The 18,803-nt window shown below is 38.4% G+C and overlaps 1 pseudogene; it reads left to right on the top strand.

Moving 5' to 3' along the window:
• Positions 1-2,473: 2,473 nt before the first annotated feature.
• Positions 2,474-18,803, top strand: part of LOC128579271 (ankyrin repeat domain-containing protein 12-like) — a 78,787-nt pseudogene continuing 62,457 nt past the window's right edge.

Below are 18,803 nucleotides of genomic sequence, written 5' to 3'. Positions count from 1 at the left end.
TTTCATCCTGTGTAGTTTTCTTCTTTGCTTTTACTTCATATAGCTTCTTTCTTTTTGCTATAATAAACTAGCATTGCTTTGTACCTGTGATCACTCCATCATCAGCTCAACTTAGTCCCAGTACTCATTCATAATCCTGGGAACCAGCAGACCACAAAACATACAGAGACCTAACAGTAAACTGTCTCCATTGGCGTTTCATCATTCATCAAAACACAAAGTGTCCTAAAATCACTCTATATCACCTCATATAAATGAAAAATGTTTGGTCCCTCCCCCAGTCTTTGAATCATACCTCAGAATTGTCAGACATTACTGGGCCATGATAATCTTCTCAAATTCTCTCATTCATCATGTGGCTGCACCTGCAGAAAATAAGCAAAAGCAATTTCTTTGATGGCTCCTCAATGTCTACAACATCAAATCTCAACTCTTTAACATAACTACTGCTTAAATTTTCCTACATACCTGCCACCCACCTTCCCCAATTTCATTTATTTTTTTAATTTTTACATATATATGTGTTTATTAGGTTTCCATTTTTTTGTCTTCACAAAACTAAAAAGGCTTCAAATTTAATAACAATAACAATGTTTAAAATAAGGACTAGAAACAAAAACTTCGAATATATTCAGGAAACGAATCAGACAATTGCTACATTGAAATATTAAGCAATAATAATAACAATGCAAGGAAACAAGAGTATGTCAAGTAAGAGAATGTCTATTAAAGAATTCTTTGACTCTGAGATTCAGTATGGAGTCATCAGTTAACTTTTTCTTATTTTTTTGAAGTATCAAAAAATAGACCACTAATATTTATAAATAAAAGATAATTTCAATTCCTTCCCCAGTGTCATTTCTTTACGTTTCCTAAATCAAGCTCCATTCTGCTAGAATGCCCTCTTCTTGGTCTCCCCACTCACAGAATCAAATCAGATTGTTAGAAATCTAGTGGAAGTCACACCTTACCTGAGTATCACATTCACTTCACCTGAAAGGGCCACCTCTGAATCAGACAGCCAAGTCAACACACGTGCCACCTCGCATTTGCCACTTAATCATATTGGCAAACCCAAAATGGTTGATGCAAACAACTAGGCCCAGAATCATGCCTTCTCCATGTCTGTCTCACATGAAGCTTTCATACAAGGCTTTCCTTATGCAGGCTTTCAGTGTACCTGAGCAGTTCCCTCTTAAACGCTCAGTATACCACATCTGGAAAATCACACTGAAATTTCTGTTTCAAAAAGGCCATCAGAAGATGTTACTGAGAGGTGTCCTGCGATCCCCCTGGACAGGTGCATGTCACTGTGTGGGTACCGGGCCCCACCTGGAGCCTGGGACAATTTGTTCTAGGAGCAGGTGCAGGCGGAGGGGAGGAGCACGCTGCCACCCCTCCTCAGCCGACGGGCAGCCTGCTGGCAGCAGCTGCTTGGTGGGGTAGAAACCCTCGCCTCAGCCCCAAGCTGTGGTCCTTGCATCGTCTTTCCTGTGGCCAAACTCAAACTCTTTTTTTTTTTTTTTGTAGAGACAGAGTTTCACTTTATGGCCCTCGGTAGAGTACCATGGTCTCACACAGCTCACAGCAACCTCCAACTCCTGGGCTTAAGTGAGTCTCCTGCCTCAGCCTCCCGAGTAGCTGGGACTGCAGGCGCCCGACACAACGCCCGGCTATTTTTGGTTGCAGTTTTTGGCCGGGGCGGGTTTGAACCCGCCACCCTCGGTAAATGGGGCCGGCGCCCTACCGACTGAGCACAGGCGCCGCCCCAAACTCAAACTCTTTTACTCACCCCCTGTAAAAAGTATGTGTTAGTAACCTACCTGGAGCCTCGTCATCACCGCCATTTCGAGGAGTCTCCCAGTCACAGCCACTGCTATGGTAGCCGCAAAAACTACTGCAGAACTCGTTTGCTCCGCAGTGTCAGCGGCACCTGCGCTGCCTCATCCTTTTCACGGTGGGTGACAACAGAGGAGAAGCAGCGACAGTCTGGCGGAGTGGGTAGACTGAGCAGTGCGAAGGGAGGAGTTCCGGCTTGCCCCCACCCCACCGCCCACTTAGTACATTCCTCCTCCCCCGCCCTGCTGCTCAAAATGCTTCTCCTTAGAGCAGCGGGAGGGGCGGGTGCCAGGGCGGTCACGCCCCCGTCCTGTGCTGGGGGAGTCACGTGTCCGCAGGAGTCACGTGCCCACGCGACAGCCCATAGCCCAGCGGCGCTGTCCTGGGAGCTAGGAGGCTGTGGTGAGTGACGGACTGAGCCTGGAGATGTTTTTAAGCCCAGTCCGTCGGCTTAGTGGCGGTTGCAGCCCAGGAAGAGGACGACAGCGATGGTCACGCCGAGGCACTCGTTCAGGGGGTAAACCCTGCTCAGCTGGCCGTGCCTCGGTCTGTGCGGGCGACGGGTCTGTGGCGACAGGAGAGGAGGAAGGAGGCGTGCACTTTCCAGCCTGTTCCCGGTGCCTGGGAGGAGACCCCCCCGCAGTTCTGCGCTGCTCCCCGGAGCAAGGTAGGGGACTCACCTTAGCCACCCGTTCGGCACTGGACGCGCCATCCCGCCAGCCTCGTGCGGAGGCGCCGCCAGCCTGACAGTGACAGGCTGTTAGTGGCCCCCTACGCGGATCTTCCCGGCGTCCCCAGGAGCCGCGGCTCAGGTGGGAGCCGCCAGCTGGGTGGGGGCAGCGCCTCTCGCCAGGGCTGGGCTGCTGCCGCCTCCCGGAACATGGCGCGGCTGGAGGACGTGTGCGTGCCAGGGGGCGCCGTGTGCGTGCGAGACGGCGCCGTGTGCGTGCGAGAGGGCGCCATCTGCGTGCTGCGGCCCGACCGGCTAGGCGGGGGCGCGCTCCCGCCGCCAGTCTAGGTGCCGGTGAGGACCCTGAGACTCAGCTGCGGCGCTCGGGTCAGGAGTGTTGGAGGTAGCCAGGGTCCAGGGACAGGCCTATGAAAGCAAGAAGAAATTGTTGCTTTAGTAGTCTTCACGTCAAAACGAGAGCAGCCGTGCTGTCTTAAATGGAGTTGTGAGTTAACATTGCTGCGTTGGGCAATCAGCTCTCCCTGTGGTTTTTCCACTGCAAGTGATGATCGGAGCGTGTCAGGTACTGAGATTTCATTTTCAGGAGTGATATGGAATGACCCATCCTTGAGGATCCCAAAGTGTTGAATGTTGAATAAATGGTTGTACAAAGAGGTTACCGAAGCCCAGAAACTGACAGCTGTTTTAATAATAACAGTAGGAAACTGTTTAGGACGGGAAGTTAACAATATTGCACTAGTTGAAATCGTAGGAAACATTTAAAGCAGTGTATTCACCAGGTTTGGAATTTCCACTGGGCAACCATGGCTGAACTGCGAACTCGAGTGAAACGTTTTGTAGATCCAGTGATATTGTAACTCTTTGGGATTATCTCTAATATTAAAGTTGGAATGAACATGTTTTCTCCGGCATGTATTCCTTTTTTATTTTAAATTATGAAGGAAGGCTAATGAGTGAAATAGGTCTTTTAAAATCTTGGGCACCGATCTGTTTCAGTTTCTGAAATCATACAAAGGTTTTCCTGGAGATTAGCTGAGAACTAGGAAGGCATGTATTCTATTGGTGCCAAATGACATAAAAGCAAAATGAGATAGGGTCGACTGTCTAAAATGAAATCCTTATATTAACTTTTTTGAGAAAAATCTTTAATTTGGCTTAAAAGCAAAACATTTAAAGATTATAAATGTTTCCTGGGAGATTACAGACAGGGGAGGAAAGGTTTTACCTGGTAAGGATCTTGTTTTGTTGACGCAAGCACTGACGACCGGCAGCTTGACTTAGGGCAGGCTTAACCATTTCAAGTTATGTGTTCTATTTTAGAGACGGGCAAGTTGTTAAGATGACGGAAAACCAGAATGTTGAGTGTATTAATGGAATGAAAATTAAACTATAGGATACCTTTAATATTCTCTATCCCATATAGTTTTTATAGTAGTTGTTAAGAATTAGTTTTTGTTGGACTGGTTTCATGAACTAAGCAGAGCTGGGAAAGGAGAAATATCTGGTGTATTCCATACACACGTTATTCCATGAAGAATATTTGAGCAGAAGTAAAGAGAGCAAAAATCTTTAAATGAGGAAAGAACTTGGTAGCTAAAAATATATTATGCAGTCTCTGGTATTGGTTCTTTATTATCTGAGGAAAAAAGCCTCAGTTTATTTGGAGCGGTGTCCAACTTGTGGAACGAATTTGAAAGGAAGATGTTTTTATGGAGTTGTCGATGTTACCCATTTTTCTGTAGAAGTCAGTCAGAAACGTAACATTCTTCTGAGGTAGACTGGATAACTGGTAGTTGAGATATTTGGAAAACCCTTTCTTAGAACACATTGTGAAGAATAATTGTAAAAATATTTGTTTTTTTGGTATTAGTTGACCCATAAATTTTCTTGACCCATAAAACTGTTATGTTTTAAGAGCACTTTTTGAAACTAAAAAGAATGGTTAGTGAGATTAGTCGTTGCCCTATGAGGTTTAGACTATTTTCTGTGTATAAACTTAATGATATTGAGGTAACATCTGTCAGGCGTGAAGAATTTGTTTGATAATTAATTACAGTAGGTTGCTTAGGAGAGCTATTAACACTATTGTCTGACTTGGAATTTTTTGCTAACAATAACGGGCAAAGTAGCCCGTATGCTGTAATGGGTGCAGTCTTGTAGATTTCTCCTTAGGCTGGCAGGGGCCTCTTGTTTGCTAATCCATTTCCCTCATTTTACAGATGAGAAAATAAAGGCCTGATAAGGTGAAATCACTTTCAGCTAGTATGTAGCTAAAGCAGTCTGTAGTTTAGCCTAGCGATTTCTTTTTGGGAAGATGCTTATTTGTCCCTTTCCTTAGAAGTAGCTTTATGGAGTTGTGGAAGGAACCCTGAAATATCAGTATAAGCGAGAAGGACAGGTTTTAAATTCTTGATTTGTCACTTCCGTTTTTGACATAACACGTCAACTTTCATAACCTTGCTGCCTTTATCGACAAAAGTAATTTTCCTACATAATTTATACTGTTGTTGGTTGGAACAAATAAGAAATCACACTGTAAACTGTAAACTTTTATGTAGATTAAAAAGTAGTGATATTTTAAAAATACAATTCTTATAACAAGGTGTGTAGATTCCTAAGTTTTTGCTTAGCCCTAGCTTTATTGTTTTCAGCATCTGCTAAAATAGCAGATGCTGAAAACAATACATTTTCTGTAGAAACATTTTCTATAGATACATTTTCTGATCCCTACTGAGTTCTAATTTGAGTAAAGCTGCTTATGAACATTTTAAATACTGCAGTTAGAGCCTGACTTCCCCTGGAGAATATGAAGTTTCTTCATCTAGCATTTGAAAACATTCTAGTATATACTTATGCATACTCTGCTTCTTTAACCAACAGTGGCTTTTTTGAAAGTAATAGTGAAAGTACCTTGGTAGCAATGTTAATTTGTCTCTTGCTAGTTTCCAGATATGGCAATAGCAGGAGGTAATTTCCTTTATAAAGTCAGTTTTGAATAGTTCATATTAAGGTCATCTGGCAGATCTAAAATATATAGAAATGTAAAATAGGGGTTGTGTTTGCTTTTGCTGTTTTAAAATCTTTTACGGCTTTAAATCGATAATACTAGAAATCAATATATCAATATTGTAGTATTGTATAGATTATCAGAGTTTTATCTTTAAAAACAAAGGTCATGATAATCATAAATACTTGCTGAGTACTTAGAATATGCAGTACTCTGTTTTAAGTGAATTATTTTAGAAATTATTTTTTAACAATCCTGTAAAACAGATCAAATTATTATGACATGGCAAAGGAGACATAGGCTTTGAACATAGGAGACATAGGCTTATGTGATGTGTAGATATCAACATATTCATACAGCTAAATAAGTAATAGATGTCATTTCTCTTCTTAACCACTGCTGTGTTAAGCTAAACAGCTGGTTTTTAAAAAGTTTTAAGGCAGTGTTTCTTAAATTTCAGACTTCATGAAAATATTTGCAGGCCAGCTATTCTACTTCATATGGGTGGTCAAAAAATAAAAGGAAAAGACCTTGAGAGAGTCATAGAAAATAGACCAACAAGCCTTTTTATGAGATGCTTGTATATTTGTTGTGTTATTGTTGTTTTTATATCATCAAAAGTAAATTATTCTCAACAGCTAAAGAACTGTAGTTGTTAATATTATAAGAGGCTATGCTAACATAACTTCACTTTGATATTCATGTCATTGTTCTAAAGAGACATACTTAGGGTGGTGACTGTGGCTCAAAGGAGTAGGGCGCTGGCCCCATATGCTGGATGTGGCGGGTTCAAACTCAGCCCTGCCAAAAACTGCAAATAAATAAATAAATAAATAAAGAGACATACTTTTTTTTTTTTTTTTTTTGTGTTTTTTGGCCAGGGCTGGGTTTGAACCTGCCACCTCCGGCATGTGGGACCGGCGCCCTACTCCTTGAGCCACAGGCGCCACCCTAAAGAGACATACTTTAATTATAGGGGCTAAAGAAACAAAGATAACTAACCAAAGTGATTTAGGACTTTATAAAGGAATAGATCCCAGCAATAGAAAGTTTGAGTTTGTTCAGGTTAGAAAATAGCATCCAAGACCAGCTTTTCTGATTAGTGAGACCCCCCTAAAATTCTAAGAAATTTGAATTCAGACTGAAATTCTTAGAAAATTTAGTTTAAACGTGGAAATGCTTCCAAATTGAGGCATATAAAGGAGGTAAATTATGAAGCTGCAAACTTACAGGGTAGAAGTCACTTTTTTGTTTTTGGCTTGTAAAAATTCTAAAAATTGTGTTTTCTTTGGTCAATTCTTTAACATCTATTTATTGCATTAAAATTGTTTCACAATATGTAGTAGTTTACCTTTCTGGATATTGCTTTGTATTTAGTCCATAATTAAGGAAAATATGACTAATATTAGTACACAATTATATTTCTGTTCTGTTTACCTCTTCTGTAACAAAGTAAGGTAGAAATAAACATTAAAACATCCTTCATACAGCCTTACTAATTAGTAGTAATGGGGAATGATGGTAAATACAGTGACATGAAGAAATTAAATTTCACAGAATATTTTCTATCATAATTTGCACAAGAATATCGGAATTAATAATAGAACTTTGACCTGAATTCCAGTGTTCTATACTTACATCTTGCAACCTTTCATTTAGAATAAATCCTTTCTACCAGAATTTAATTTTCATTACTTGGAAGTGACTTGGTGATCAAGGAAGAGAACTTTAGTTGAGCTGCTGTACACTAGGTACTGTTAGATACTTTAATGCATATCATTTTAATATATGATAAGAGCATGTTACATATCTAGTTAAGAAAATACTTTAAAAATTGTCATCAGAATATTTCCAATGCTAGACCTTATTATTCAAGAACTAATTTTAAATTTATATATTATATAAACATTAAGTTGATTATGTTCAGAAATTTTTTCTCAAGATCAACCCAGTAATTCAGCCTTCAGAAATTATTCTTGTCTTCCAGTATTTATGAAAACATCTCAAGAAGGTAGCTGGGCATTGTGGCATGCACCTGTAACACCAGCTACTTGGGGGGCTGAGGCAAGAGAATTGCTTAAGCCCAAGAGTTTGAGGTTGCTGTGAGCTGTGACACCATGGTACTCTACCGTAGGTGACATAGTGAGACTCTGTCTCAAAAAAAAAAAAAAAAACCTAGAAAACCTCAAGAATGAAGAAGAGTGTTCTTTAAACTGCAGTTGAACAGGAGCAAAAAAAATACCTCTTTATCATGTTTCTATTATATTTGTCCTCATGTTATTGAAAGTAAACAAGAATTATTGACAGCAAATTGTCTTACTCATCATTCTTCCTTTCTTTTGTCATTTTTTTCTCCCACATGACTCCTTCTACTCCTCCTCTTTCAGGTCTTAATGTTTTAGTGCTTCACAAACCCCCAGTCAAAAGAGATCTGTGCTTACATAGATACTTATAAACTTACATATTTGTGTTAATTAAATTTAAATTTTGCCATTTTTATTTCACATTTTAGGGCTTTTACCTTTAATTGTCATATGAAGGTATTTGTAGCTATAGGAATTTGAGTCATTTGTTAATATATGGGGAAATAATGATTTGCATTTTCTCTTCTATGAATTGACACTTCATATCCTTTGGTCATTTTTTTCTCTTTGTTCCTTCTTACTCAAAATATCTAAAAGTAGAAATCAAAAATGTGAACAAATAACATTTTATGGTTTTTACATTGCAAAATGAATTATGTTATTGTTACAATAAAAACATAAGTAAAAAAACATAAATTTAATGTTCCAGCTTCTTTTGCATAATCCTTAGCGATTATTAATCTTTGCATGTTGCAAATATTTTTTTCTTACCTTTTTCTTTTGAATGACAACTTTTATAGCACCATTACCCCTTCACAAACCCTGGAAGGATTTGACTCTCTCCATGTACTACCTTATTGGGGTGATTGTTCTTTTAAATTCTTTCATAATTCCATTCATACTTACAGTCCAAGAGTTTCCCCTGCCTATTGCTTTTGTTGTATACTTAGATATTAGGGAGGATGCAGCAGAAAACACTGAAAATCCTTTGAGCATAGAAGGAAACATGTAGTCTCACACTTTGAGTTAGTCATTATGAAGTCCTAATAGATGGTAGAGGCATAATTACAAATACTCTGTAGTAGCTAACAGTTTTTCCACATAAATTTTCCTTGGCTCCTTGCAGTTATCTTTGTAAAGTTTATCTTATTCCTGTTTTTCAGATGAGATTCCAGTTAAATCATTTAAATTTACACGTACCTAGTGAGTGGTGTTTACTTGGGTCCTTTCCAAACTGAATCTTCAAAGGTGATTAAGAGAAGAAAGGATTAAATCATGAGCAAATTTAAAACTTTCAGGGAACAATACATAAATCATTGTGATTATGAATTTTTATAGAAAGTGAGATATCTTGAATTATCCAGTCTGAAAATATGATGGTGGCTATGGCGCCAGCCACATACACCGGAGCTGGTGGGTTCAGACCTGGCTTGGGCCTGCAAAACAACAATGACAACTACAACAACAAAATAGCCAGTGTTGTGGTGGGCACCTATAGTCCCACCTACTTGTAAGGCTAAAGCAAGAGAATCGCTTAAGGCCAGGAGTTGGAGGTTGATGGAGCTGTGACACCAGGGCACTCTACCGAAGGTGACATAAGAAGACTCTGTCTCAAAAAAAAAAAGTGATGGGTTTTTTTGAATTCAAAAGTAATTAGAATTTTTTGTCATTTAATTTCTGAATTTTCCAGTTTTTCCACAATGCACAAGTATTATGTATATAATAAAGTTTTAAACACCTCATAATTAGCCATTGTTAAAGGAATGTTCTGTGCCCAGCACTGCATTTAGTTTTGTTGAGGCAGGTGTGCGGAAAGTTATCAACAAAGACAATATTATAGTTTGTCTTATTAAGGTTTCACACTCAGGGTACAAAATATAGACATATAAGAGGGTAATAGTATTTTTTAATCATCCAGATTGCTTTTTAGTTGATATAGAAGGGAACATGGTAAGCCCTGTGAAGACATGGATCATGGCTGTCTTTTTCCTTGGTAGAGTGCTCTGGCATCACAGCTCACAGCAACCTCCAGCTCTTGGGCTTGGACGATTCTCTTGCCTCAGCCTCCTGAGTAGCTGGAACTACAGGTACCCACCACAATGCCCAGCTATTTTGTTGTTGTTGTTGTTGTTGTAGTTTGGCCAGGGCTGGGTTTGAACCCACCACCCTCAGTGTATGGGGCCTGTGCCCTACTCACTAAGCCATGGGTGTAGCCCTAGTTCCCCAGTCTAAGCATATATCTGAAGAAGACTTTCTCTTCTTGAATGCAGCTTAAAATCTGTTAGGAAGAGGTTATTTATTTATTTATTTATTTTTATGTATTTATTTATTTATTTATTCATTTATTTATTTTTGAGTCTCAGGCTGTCACCCTGGGTAGAGTACTGTGGCATCACAGCTCACAGCAACCTCAGACTCTTGGGCTTAAGCAATTCTCTTGCCTCAGCTTCCCAAGTAACTGGGACTACAGGCACCTGCCACAATGCCTGTCTGTTTTTTTGTTGCAGTTGTCATTGTTGTTTAGGAGGCCCGGGCTGGGTTCAAACCCACCAGCCTCGGTGTATGTGGCTGGCACCCTACCAACTGAGCTATGGACGCTGCTGAAGAGGCAATTTCTTAAAACAAAGCTCTATGATTGGGAAAAGTTCTGTGAATATTTTGAAGTAATACTGCAGATTTTAGGGGGTAAATATATATTCAGGGCAAAGGGCTTACACGTTTTGTGCTCTAAAAAATAGATCTTTCCAAAAAAAGGATAAGAATCACTCACTGACTTGGAAATTTATGTTCAATTTTTGATGTAGAATTCTTGCAATCTTAAAATAGTCCAAAATTTCTTATAGCAGAAACAGTCATTTTCCTTTATATATCTTATATAAGGGAAATACATAGATAGATTAAGCTGTTTTATATTTGCCTCTTCAGTGAGATTTGCTTTTCTTTCCCCTAATTAAAAACATTTTTTGTGCTTATAAATCAGAAAATATTTTATTTTAAATATAAAACCAAATATACATTTAACTCTTTTAAGTTGGTGTTGGAGATTTCAGAATACTGACATTTTCATGTTGCTCTGTTCTGGTCCCTCACCTCTTAACCACATTTCTTCTTTGGCAAGAAAACAGTCTATAATTCTAAATTGCTCTGGCAGACAAGCTATCAGTGGCACATACTGCTTCAAACCTCTTTAGAATGGAATGCCTTGGAATATACAGTTGTCATTAAATCTTATATGTATAGTAGAACGTAGGTTTACATTGGGGAATGGAGATAGAAAAAGTGAGGTAGCAGATGAAAAAAGTCCTAAAGACCTGGTAGGAAGTCATGGTAGTGACTCTAATTGTAGGCCCTAATTGAAGCAGTGTTATAACTTACACCACAACATTGTTGGGTCAGGGTGGAAATGGTGTGGTATACAAGTTAGAAATAGCTTAATACTTTATTTAGCCTTGCTTTCTTGTAGGGTACTGAATTCAGCTGATTTAAAGAGTTTAGGTAGAGTTTTTAGCTCATAGAGTTATTGCAGAGGCAGTGACTGTCATAAACTATGCTAGTTTTTTTAAAAAAAAAATTATGATCTGTCCCAATATCATTTACTTTATGTATCACTGTTAAAACTACTCCCATTATGTAAGCAATTAAATATCCTTTCATTTAAGGCTAAATAGTATGTTACTTATTTTTAAAGAAACCAGTCCAAGTGAAATAGGGCCCTATTTCTTTTTCTTTTTTTTCCTTTTTAATTTTTTTTTTTATTGTTAAGTCACAGCTTTGTACATTAGTGCAATCAAGGGGTACAATGTGCTGGTTTCATATACAATCTGAGATAGTCTCATCAAACTGTTGAACGTAGCCTTCATGGCATTTTCTTAGTTATTGTATGTAGACATTTGTATTCTGCCTTTAGTAAATTTTGCCAGTACCCATTCTAAGATGCACCATAAGTGTGGCCCCACCCATTACCCTCCCTCCACCTTAACCTCCCCCCTCCCTTCCCCTTCCATGGCCCTTTCCTTGTGCTATAGTTGGGTTATAGCCTTCATGTGAAAGCTAGAATTGATCTTCATAGTAGTGCTGAGTACATTGGATACTTTTTCTTCCATTTCTGAGATGCTTTGCTAAGAAGAATATGTTCCAGCTCCATCCATGTAAACATGAAAGAGCTAAAGTATCCATCTTTCTTTAAGGCTGTATAATATTCCATGGTATACATGTACCACAATTTGCTGGTCCATTTGTGGGTCAATGGGCACTTGGGCTGCTTCCATGCCTTGGCAGTTATGAATTGGGCTGCAATAAACATTCCGGTACAGATGTCTTTACTATTATATTGTGATTTTTGGTCTTCTGGGTATAAACCTAGTAAGGGAATTATAGGATCGAATGTTAGGTCTATTTCTAGGTCTCTAAGTATTCTCCAAACATCATTCCAGAAGGAATGTATTAGTGTGCATTCCCACCAGCAGTGTAGAAGTGTGCCCTTTTCTCCACATCCATGCCAACATCTCTGGTTTTGGGATTTTGTTATGTAGGCTACTCTTACTGGGGTTAGGTGATATCTCAAAGTAGTTTTGATTTGCATGTCTCTGATGATTAAGGATGATGAGCTTTTTTTCATGTGTTTGTAGATCATGCATCTGTCTTTTTTAGAGAAGTTTCTCTTCAAGTTCCTTGCCCACCCTGAGATGCGATCACGTGTTCTTTTCTTCCTAATACGTTTGAGTTCTCTGTGGATTCTGGTTATTAGACCTTTATTGGAGGTATAACCTGCAAGTATTTTCTCCCATTCTGAGGGCTGTCTGCTTGCTCTACTTACTATGTTCTTGGCCATGCACAAGCTTTTTAGTTTGAAAAGGTCCCAGTAGTGTATTTTTGATACTGCTTCAATTGCCTGGAGAGTCCTCCTCGTAAAATATTCACCCAGGCCGAGTTTTCCCTGCACTTTCTTCAAGTATTTTTATAGTTACATGTCTTAAGTTTAAATCTTTTATCCAGTGAGAGTCTATCTTAGTTAATGATGAAAGGTGTGGGTCCAGTTTCAATCTTCTACAGGTTGCCAGCCAGTTTGTCCAGCACCATTTGTTAAATAGGAAATCTTTTACCCACTGACTGTTTTTACTTGGCTTGTCAAATATCAAATAATGGTAAGTAGCTGGATTCATCTCTTGCTTCTCTATTCTGTTCCAGACATCTACTTTTCTGTTTTTGTGCCAGAACCATGCAGTGTTGATCACTATTGATTTATAGTACAGTCTCAGGTCTGGTAGCGTGATTCGTCCTGCTATGTTTTTATTGCTGAGTAAATGTTTTGGCTATTCGAGGTTTTTTCTGTTTCCATATAAAACGAAGTATTATTTTTTTAAGATTTTAAAATATGACAATGGAGCTTTAATAGGAATTGCATTAAAACTACATATTGCTTTGGGTAGTATGGACATTTTAACAATGTCGATTCTTCCCAGCCATGAGCATGGCATGTTTCTCCATTTGTTAACATCTTCAGCTATTTCTTTTCTTGAAGTTTCATAGTTCTCTTTGTAGAGATCTTTTACGTCTTTTGTTAGTTATACTCACAAATATTTCATCTTCTTTGGCACTACTGTGAAAGGAATAGAGTCCTTGACTGCTTTTTCAGCTTGGTTATTGTTGGTATATATAAAGGCTACAGATTTATGGGTGTTGATTTTGTAGCCTAAGACATTGCTGTATTCCTTGATCACTTCTTTTTTTTTTTTTTTTTTTGTAGAGATAGAGTCTCACTTTATGGCCCTCGGTAGAGTGCCATGGCCTCACACAGCTCACAGCAACCTCCAAATCCTGGGCTTAAGCGATTCTTTTGCCTCAGCCTCTCGAGTAGCTGGGACTACAGGCGCCCACCACAACGCCCAGCTATTTTTTGGTTGTAGTTCAGCCCGGGCCGGCCACCCTCGGTATATGGGGCTTTTTCCCTTACCTACTGAGCCACAGGCACCGCCCTCCTTGATGACTTCTGAAAGTTTTTTAGTAGAATCCCTAATGTTTTCCAGATACACTGTCATGTCATCTGTGAAGAGTGAAAGTTGATCTCTTCTGACCCTATGTGGATACCCTTGATTGCCTTTTCTTCCCTAATTGCAATGGCTAAAACTTCCATTACAATGTTAGAGAGCAATGGAGACCAGACCTTGCCTGGTTCCTGATCTAAGTGGAAATGATTTAAATTTAACTCCATTCAATACGATATTGGCTGTAGGTTTGCTATAGATGGCCTCTATTAGTTTAAGAAACGTCCCTTCTATACCAATTTTCTTAAGTGTTCTGATCATGAAGGGATGCTGGATATTATGAAAAGCTTTTTCTGCATCAATTGAAAGAATCACATAGTCCTTATTTTTTAGTTTGTTTATGTACTGAATTACATTTGTAGATTTACATATATTGAACCAGCCTTGAGACCCTGGGATAAATCCCACTTGGTCATGGTGTATAATTTTTTTGATGTGTTGTTGGATTCTGTTTGTTAGGATCTTATTGAGTATTTTAGCATCAATATTCATTAGTGATATTTGTCTATAATTTTCTTTTCTTGTTGGGTCTTTCCCAGGTTTGGGGATCAAGGTGATGTTTGCTTCGTAGAATGTGTTGGGTAATATTCCTTCTTTTTCTATATTTTGGAAGAGGTTTAGTAATATAGGTACTAGTTCTTTTAAAGGTTTGGTAGAATTCTGATGTAAAGCCATCTGGCCCTGAGCTTTTCTTTTAGGGAGATTTTGTATAGTTGATGCTATTTCAGAACTTGATATAGGCCAGTTCAACATTTCCACTTCATTCTGGCTAAGTCTTGGTAGGTGGTGTAGTTCCAGGTATTGTTCGATTTCTTTCAGATTTTCATATTTATGAGAGTAGAGTTTTTTGAGGTAATTGTTAAGGATTTTTTGAATTTCTGAGGGGTCTGTTATTTCATCATTACCATTTCTGATTGATGAAATTAGAGATTTTACTCTTTTTTTTCCTGGTTAGGTTGGCCAAAGGTTTATCTATTTTATTGATCTTTTCAAAACACCAACTTTTAGATTTATTGATCTGTTGTATAATTCTGTTTTCAATTTCATTTAATTCTGCTCTGATTTTGGTTATTTCTTTCCTTCTGCTGTGTTTGGGGTTGGATTGTTCTTCCTTCTGCAGTTGCTTGAGATGTTCCACTAAGTTATTAACTTCCTCTCTTTCCGTTTTCTTGAGGAAGGCTTGCAGTGCTATAAATTTCCCTCTTAGGACTGCCTTTGCAGTATCCCAGAAGTTCTGGTAATTCGTGTCTTGATTGTTGTTCTGTTCCAAAAATTTGGTTATTTCCTTCTTAATCTAGTTTATAACCCATCTATCCTTCAGCATAAGATTGTTTAGCTTTCATGTTTTTGTATGGGTATGCATGTTCCTGTTGTTATTGACTTCAAATTTTATTCCATGATGGTCTGAGAGATGCAAAGAATAGTTTCTATTTTTTTAAATTTGCTGAGGTTAGATTTGTGGCCCAGGATGTGGTCAGTTTTGGAGTATGTTCTGTGGGCTGATGAGAAGAATGTGTATTCAGTTTTGCTGAGATGAAATGTTCTGTAGATGTCTGTTAAGTCTAGATGTTGAATGGTTAAGAGTAAATCTAAGATTTCTTTGCTTAACTTCTTTTTGGAGGATCTATCCAGCACTGTTAAATTGGTGTTAAAATCTCCAGTTTCTCTTCAGAGAGGAAGAGGAGTTTCCAACAGATGAAGCAGACGACAGTAGGACCAAGACTCCTCATCAGTAGTCACCTCATGAGTTGTCAGCACATGTGTCTTCTGACACCGGATGGGACGATGACACAGATGATGTTTGTTTTTTAGAAGCCACTGACGATGCTGAATTAGTTGATGCTGCAGAGAACAGTCTTCTCAGTTACAATTGTACAGTGGATGAAATTCCTGATGAACGTATGATAGAAGTATTGCAGGATTAGCTAATTAACTGTGGACACATAAATAACCAGGCTAATAATTTACCTGAAGTCTGTGAAGTTTGAGTAAAAAGATAATTACATTTATTTTTATGCTGTTTATATCAAGCTGTGTCACTTTAATTTTTTTTTTTTTCAGGTAAATGAGTTTTACTGAAAAAAAAAAAAAATCTCCAGCTATGGAACTGGAGGAAATCAAGTTGCTCATGTCTGTTAGAGTTTCTCTTATAAATTGAGGTTCATTCTGGTTGGGTGCATAAATATTAATAATTGAAATCCCATCATATTGAGTATTAAGTTTAAAAAATATGAAGAGTCCATCCTTATCCTTCCTTATTTTGGTTGGTTTAAAGTCTATTGGGTCTGCGAATAGGACTGCAGCACCTGCTTTTTTCTGCTTTCCACTTTCCTGGAGTATAGATGACCATCCCTTCACCTTGAGTCTATATTTGTCTTTTTTGTGTGTGTGTGTGGTTTTTGGCTGGGGCTAGGTTTGAACCCATCACCTCCGGCATATGGGACAGGCACCCTACTCCTTGAGCCACAGGTGCTGCCCTATATTTGTCTTTTAATGTAAGATGTGATTCTTGTATGCAGTAGATATCTGGCTTGAGTTTTTGTATCCAGTCAGCCAACCTGTGCCTCTTTAGAGGACAATTTAAACCATTCACATTAAATGAAAATATTCATAAGCCTTTTGAGAGTCCGGTGGACATTTTTAATCCTTTTGCAACTGTGGAAGTTGGAATTTGATCAAAATTTTCTGGGTGGGTTTACTTTTGTGGTGGAGGATTATGCTGGTCTTTATGGAGGATAGGTCTGAGAATATCCTGGAGAGCTGGTTTAGTTATGGCAAATTTCTTCCACATGTGAATGTCATTGAAGTATTTAATTTCTGCATCATAAATGAAATTCAGTTTAGCTGGGTACAGGATCCTGGGTTGAAAGTTATTTTGTTTTGGAGATTAAAATTTGATGACCATCCTCTTCTAGCTTGAAAGTTTTCAGCAGAGAGATCTGTGGTTATGCTAATATTCTTGTCTTTGTAGGTGATGGTTTTTTTTCGCCTGGCTGCTTTCAGAATTTTCTCCTTCATATTAACTTTAGTGAAATTGATTATGATGTGTCTGGGGGATGTCTTCTTCGGGTTGAGTTGTGCTGGAGTTCTGGAACTGTCTGCCATCTGAATTTCAGAATCTCTTGGCATGTCTGGAAAGTTCTCCTTCATAATCTCATGGAGAGAAGACTCTGTGCCTTGTGAAGCCACTTCGTCACTTTCGGACATCCCTATAAGACGAATATTAGTTTTCTTCAGATTATCCCAGAGTTCTCTGAGTGAGTGGTCTATTTTTGCCCTCCATTTCTCTTCCTCTTTGAGAGTTTGGGAGTGTTCGAAAGCTTTGTCTTCAATGTCAGAAATCCTTTCTTGTGCTTGCTCAGTTCTGTTACTGAGGGATTCTACTGTGTTTTTCAGATCTTTGAGGTCTGCGACTTCTTGTCTCAATGTGTCAAAATCTTTGGTCATTTGGTCTTTGAATTCGTTGAATTCTTGAGATATCTTTTGGGTTACTGCTTGGAATTCTAATTTGATCTTACTTGCTATCCAGATTCTGAATTCGATTTCTGACATCTCAGCTATTTGTTTGTGCATGGGATCTTGTGCTGTGTCTGCTCCATTGAGAAGATAACATGATGAGCTTTTCTTTTCCCTAGACCATTTTAAATCTTCTTGCACGTTCATCTCCAGTGTGACCTATTCAATAAAGCTGACCTTTTTAATCTTAACTCTGTTGCACACTGGTTATAGCAGTTAAGAGCAGTCTGGCTAAGGGAACTGAAGAATAAAATTTTATATGTGAGATAGAACTCTACTTTGAAATCTAGTGAAGGGAAAGGTAGATTTCAGCACTATTGCACTATATGCAGAACCGAATTGATGAGTAGATGTGAAAGTAAACTAACAAAATAATCATTTTAGGAATAGTCTGGTGGCAGCTGTGTGGAGCAGTGGGACTGAAAGGTGGTGAATTCTATGTAATTCACTTTGATTTTTTTTTTTCCCACCAGTTACTTTGTTAGCGAGATTTTTATTTTGGCCTTCAGTTTAGCATTTTGCAAGGAGAGAAAGGAGGTGATGGCAGAATTCTTAATTATAGATGTCTCTAGTTTTCAGGATTTGGGGGATTATTCCTTACCTCTTTTAGAATCTGTAAGCTTTTTCCATTACTGAACAGTGAAGCAAATATAGTGGCTATTAGATTTCTACTTTCAGCATTGGTAATTTTTTCAGCTCCCAGTGCCAAAGATGCCAAGTAAAGCTGCTTGACCAGTTTTTGATGAGCTGTTGCAGCCCTCTACTCATTTATGGAAGTTGCAACAGTTTAGGACCCTTTAGGGTCAGTAAACCTCTGCAACTCCTTTTTAGAATCTTAAACCCTTAGAGGTCATCTATTGCCAACACTCTAGATTTCAGTTGATACCATCTTAACAACTCTAAAAGAAAAAAAAAATAGATAAAAGATACCAAGAGGAAATATATAATTGTAGGCCCAACTGCCCGTGTTACTTCATTTACAAACTGTATTGTTCAGAATGTGCTCCTTTATAGTTAGATGTTTCACATTGTTAAACTCTTTAAAGCTAGTCTTTTGTAAATATTATTTAATGAAGTAATCAGAATTTTATTTTTTAAAAATTCGAGGCATTCAGTTATTATAATTAGAAGATAAATACAACAGATAAATGTTAATTGCTTGTTTAAAATATTTCCAAAGCATTTTTATTCTTATTCATTGCTGGAACCAGAAACTTAGGTGTCGTCATTCTAGTCTCCTTGTTCTTGTTAAAGCTCGCCACACCAACTCACAATCCGGTCATTATGATCTCCTTATCTCTTAACTAATTCTCAAGTTCATCTTCCAGAGTTTTACCCAGGGCACCTTCCTGAACACAATACTCAAATTATGTTATTATGTAATAGTCTCAAGATTTTGTCACCATAAGTATCAAATACGCGGTGATAAAGTGCTTCATTTCCTTTCTACTTTCTCTATCTTCATTTTCTGTCCTATTGTACTTCAAGTTTGTGCTGTCCCTTCAGTGTGACCTTTCTTTTGTGGGCATGGGTGTATACCTGTGTACTACTTATCTTCCCTTCCCTACCCTGGTTCCATTTATAGCCACCTATCTCATAGTCATCCTTAAGACTCTTTAAAT

This window comes from Nycticebus coucang, unplaced genomic scaffold (assembly GCF_027406575.1).
Source record: "Nycticebus coucang isolate mNycCou1 unplaced genomic scaffold, mNycCou1.pri scaffold_43, whole genome shotgun sequence".
NCBI lineage: Eukaryota > Metazoa > Chordata > Mammalia > Primates > Lorisidae > Nycticebus > Nycticebus coucang.
Note: the sequence above shows the minus strand (reverse complement) of the source record. Positions and strands in the feature narration are given on the sequence as shown.